Consider the following 5,192-nt stretch of genomic DNA (forward strand, 5'->3'; position numbering starts at 1 on the left):
TATACAGACTCGTTGTGTATACTGTGCGGACCCGATACATATAAACCAGTGAGTTCTAATTTATTATGTTAAGCTGAATGATGAAAGCTTAGGTTTTAATGGTCACTGGCAATGGGAGAGAGAGAAAGCTCTTGTGTGGGCGCACTCTTGGAAAAAAGAAAGAATTTTTCAATTAGAGAAAGATAATGTTAAAACATATATTTATTGATCACTTATAAATTAAAACAAAATACCCTTCTATGATCCAATGAATAAACAAGAATTTATAAGTATGCAAAAGAATGTTCAAAAGTATTAAAATGTTCTGGTCATTAAATCGTGAGAGAGAGATTAGAAAGGTTGCAGGCACTGGATAGTCTGACAGCCGTTTCTCCTGACCAGTACAGTTGTTCTGTATTAATGGGACCCAGAGAGGAGGTCAGTGTACATATTTTAACATAGAAAGACCACTGAATTAGGTCAATTAAATAAGTGCCTATAACGCAAAAACAGCACAGTAATAGCTTATACTATGAGGTCCCGGAAGTGAACAAGCCCACGGGCAAAACGCGTTTTCTACGGACTCTACAGCGGGACCTTCCCATGGAGGCTTCACTGGTTACCATCCACTTACTGCATTTGACTCTCTGAGTATATTGGCTCTTATCTTTATATATCAATCATTGCATGGTTGACCCTATGTGTATATAGGTTTCTACTTTCAGTATAAGCTATTACTGTGCTGTTTTTGCGTTATAGGCACTTATTTAATTTCTTCATTGCATGCACAGTATAGGTCAGAGGAGACAGTCACACACACAAAATAACAAAACAAGTTACTTGTGTGCATAAACCCAGTTCATTTACCTGAGTAACTATAGGGTGATTTCACCTGTGGTATACTGCATGTCTATATCTGACTTAGACAGTATGTCCTATTCAATGTGTGTGTTGGGCTAGCTGGCATTACCTATCCACTGAATTTGACTCAAACCTATTGTACACAGCATTTTTCAGAAGCATTTTTTCTTACCTATAATGATTTTAGGTTTTTTTCAGCCATATACTCAGGGTATGTGTATACTAAGAATGTATAGTCATTTTGCATCCTGATTATGAACTCCTTTTGACCTATTTATCCCGTTATTGGACATTGGTTCCCTTAATATTATAACGATCAATTAACCTTACATTTTTCTATCTTTAATCCTACTTTTCTTTCCTATCTGCCTATCATCTAGTGGACTCTCATCCCCGATCCAGGGTACACGGCGCCACTGAGTGACAGCTGTTCTACCCTGCCTAACGTGGAAAGTAGATCCACGCACTACACATTCTATCTTTTCTGTTACTCTTCATTTTCATACATAGGTGCACTCTCATTGGTAGATATCCTCCCTACTATCATACCACGCTGCCCATGCCCGATCTCGTCCGATCTTGGAAGCTAAACAGCGTTGGGCTGGGTCAGTACTGGGAGGGGAGACTCCCTGGGAATACCCGGTGTTGTAGGACAGGAACTATTCCCCTTCCCCTGAAGGGAGGACACCAACAGCAGTATCACCACTAATTGTATCTATTTCTGCTCTTTCTTCTCATATCCCTTTCCTCATTAGGACTTTTTTGACATACATTCTGTATGCATGCCTGTCGGCGCCGATGGTAATCAGTAAAGTACATAGTAATTGACCTAATTCAGTGGTCTTTCTATGTTAAAATATGTACACTGACCTCCTCTCTGGGTCCCATTAATACAGAACAACTGTACTGGTCAGGAGAAACGGCTGTCAGACTATCCAGTGGCTGCAACCTTTCTAATCTCTCTCTCACGATTTAATGACCAGAACATTTTAATACTTTTGAACATTCTTTTGCATACTTATAAATTATAAGTGATTAATAAATATATGTTTTAACATTATCTTTCTCTAATTGAAAAAATTCTTTCTTTTTTCCAAGAGTGCGCCCACACAAGAGCTTTCTCTCTCTCCCATTGCCAGTACTTGTACTCCCTAGCTCTGGGCGCACCACCAATAAGGACTACTATCGAAAGATTGTATCTCTCTTTCCTATAGTTTAATTGTCCGCTTTTGGGTTTTTTTTCTCAATATATTCAATATCAGCAACAGCCTATCACACACCAGTGCCCAGTCGCCCCTTTCTTCTATATAGGGTTTTAATGGTCACACCTGCACCGTATTTTAACAGGTGCATGGTGTTAGAGAATGAATAAATTCTGATGCACAGGAAGAGGACGGTACTTCTTGACAAAGGGGAGTGAACTCCCTGAAACGCGTTGAAGCCATCCTTCACTTTGATGCCAGGACCTGGATAAACGGTGATTCGAATGCTCGGATACTTGACACTTACCTGACTGCAGCCGGTTGTGTTACGTGCTCTTGTTCCATCAGCCACCGGGATCCATTGTCCTGTGAAGTGTGTTTTTTTTTGTATAATTTTTTACCTTTTTATATGTATTAAAAAATCCCTTTTTGGACACGAGCTTGCTGAAATCTTCTTGTTTGGAGCTTACCAGTGAGAAAGAAAAGATACCTTTATGGGAACGCGAGAAAGAAAGTATATGTAAGTGTCCATTATCCTAAGGGGTCTGTTTTGATGAAAATGAGAAGCCCGTTTGGTGTGTAAAGATACCTTTATGGATATGCGAGACTGAAATGTCCTGTAAGTGTTATTCTCAAGTGAGAGACAAAGCAGGATATCTTCTTACCCATAGGAGTTTGTCACCTTTACTATAACAGCGCTGGTTCCTGGTTATATATTGTTGTATAGGTAATGGATAAGAAAGGTGTTTCACTACGGGTGATGGCAATCATACAGTCAGAAGGAAGTCCAGAAGAAGAGCATTCTGTCCCTCCTGGAGAGGGTCATGTTGGGAGGTATGCAGTGTATATATATATATATATATATATATATATATGTGTACTAGGAAAGGTATCAGCGCCACAGATGCAGTATCTTAAATGTTAACACTAGTATGGGAACACTGCAAAAAATGAAAAACCCGCCTGATGAATTGGCACTCCCTACAATCTACCAGGGTGTCAGCTCGTTACCTCAAATAAATGTAGGTACTGGTACAATTACCTACGAAAGTAGTTACGTGGACAAAGGATGAGGTAGTAAAGAGCGACCAATGGTGCCAAATAATGCTAAAAGCAGGATAATAGTATGAAAAGATGTGTACAAATTTATTGCAATGGAAAGCACTATACAAAACTGGTTATAAAAGCATACAAGCTAATATAAAAACATATAGGACTCATAAAAAAATCAAAAAAAGGATCATAAAAACATAAATTCCCTCAAAGCTTTTGAGTATCATTTAACACAAAGGATAAAAAATATTTTAAAGTATAAAAAACACAAAGGAATAAAATAGCGTTCATAAGGATAAAAAAGAGGAATAAAGTAGCTTAACTTTGTTGTGAGGTTAGGTCAAAAAGCAGCACCCAACGCGTTTCATCCTATCTGGAGGTATACAAGGAAAGATTCAGGGAAAAGGGGTACCCTGCACAACTCCTGGAAGGAGCTACGGCTAGAACCAAAGATCTGGAAAGAGGTGAACTCCTAAAGTATAAATCCAAGGACAATAAGGAAGATACTGTCAAATTCATCACGACATATAGCAGGCATGAGAATTTCATTAAGCAAACACTTAAGAAACATTGGCACATTTTACTAATGGACCCCGTTTTGAAGGATTACCTCACCAAGGAACCCAAATTAGTGTTCCGAAAATCACAAAGCCTGAAGGACCTTGTGGCACCTAGCATGCTGAGAAATCCTGAAGCAAGGAACACTATGCCAAAATGTGTGGGCAGTTTTAAATGTGGCAAATGTAACATTTGTAAGTACCTTCACCAGAATAGAAAATCTTTCCACAATACCACTACCAAGAAAGAATACCGGATTAAACATTTTATAAACTGTAATACATCATCAGTAATCTATCTTCTGGAATGTCCGTGCGGTCTGAAATACATTGGCAAAACTAAAAGAGTCCTGAAACTTTGCATCCAAGAACACATTAGGAATATAAAGAATAAAGTCCTCACACATGTAGTATCGAGACATTTCCACCAATGCCATAATTCAGATCCTGAGGCATTAACCTATAAAGGTATTGAACTGGTATCCTTGGGAGAAAGAGGAGGAGATCTTTCCAACTTCCTCTCTAGGAGGAAGATGTTCTGGATATACGAATTGAACACCCTCCACCCGGATGGCTTCAATGAAGGAAACGAGATAGCACCCTTCTTGTAACGCAAGCCGTTCCCCACTTTACTTATCCTCCTTATCCTTTCCCTTGTTCCCCCTTTTGCCTTTAGTCTAAGGTGGACCTTTTGCCTCATCACTACAGCCATACCACACTGGACATGCCCAATTCCGTCCGATCTTGGAAGCGAAGCAGTGTTGGGCCTGGCCAGTACCTGGATGGGTGACCTCCAGGGGAGACCAGGTGCTGTAAAAGATTTCACAGGAAACCTGAATTCTACGGATACTTCACTTCAAGCTTTTGTATTACTCTGTACTGCCACTCTGATCCTTTTGTAGGAAGTATCTACCCCTATATTGGTCCTTGATCTAACTAAAGTGTTCTCTAACAAATAAAGAAGAAACAAGATACCGATATCAACCCGTTGTATACACTGAGGCCTCTCCTCATGATTCCACACTACTATTACAATCATACCGGCCTGGAGACGCCCAATGCCGTCTGATCTTGGAAGATAAGGAAGGCTGGGCCCGGCTAGTACAAGGATGGAAGACCTACTTGGAAGACCGGGTGGAAGGCTCTGAATTGTGTATTTTATAAATGATGTTTTATGACGTTCCTTATATCATTAATATCTTTTATTTATTATTCATATGAACCAATTTGCACCTTATTTGTGCACCCTCAGGGATCTGACCCTTAATTGCGGACTCTGGTCCCAGATGTCCGCTATTTTATTCTGCCTTTCTCACCTTTTTTGACCTAGGTATACTTTGATAATCTACCTGAGCAGTATACCTCTTCATATACTTGGGATTATCTCCTTCCCACTCACTACTCTTTCATATCATTCTTTCTGTGTGTTTTCTCAATAACTCCATCGTTTGTGTATATTCTATAATGTAGATCTCAAGTCCCATATAATATAATATATATTAACATGTAAATAACTACACCCTTGTACAGTGGACCTTTA

General features: G+C 39.4%; 2 pseudogenes; both read left to right on the top strand.

The window, feature by feature from the left end:
- Positions 1–1,375: 1,375 nt before the first annotated feature.
- LOC134967407 (5S ribosomal RNA) lies at positions 1,376–1,494 on the top strand (annotated as a pseudogene).
- A 2,858-nt stretch (positions 1,495–4,352) lies between these two features.
- LOC134967226 (5S ribosomal RNA) lies at positions 4,353–4,471 on the top strand (annotated as a pseudogene).
- The last annotated feature ends 721 nt before the right edge of the window (positions 4,472–5,192 follow it).

Source organism: Pseudophryne corroboree, chromosome 10 (genome assembly GCF_028390025.1).
Source record: "Pseudophryne corroboree isolate aPseCor3 chromosome 10, aPseCor3.hap2, whole genome shotgun sequence".
In the NCBI taxonomy this organism is placed as follows: Eukaryota; Metazoa; Chordata; class Amphibia; order Anura; family Myobatrachidae; genus Pseudophryne; species Pseudophryne corroboree.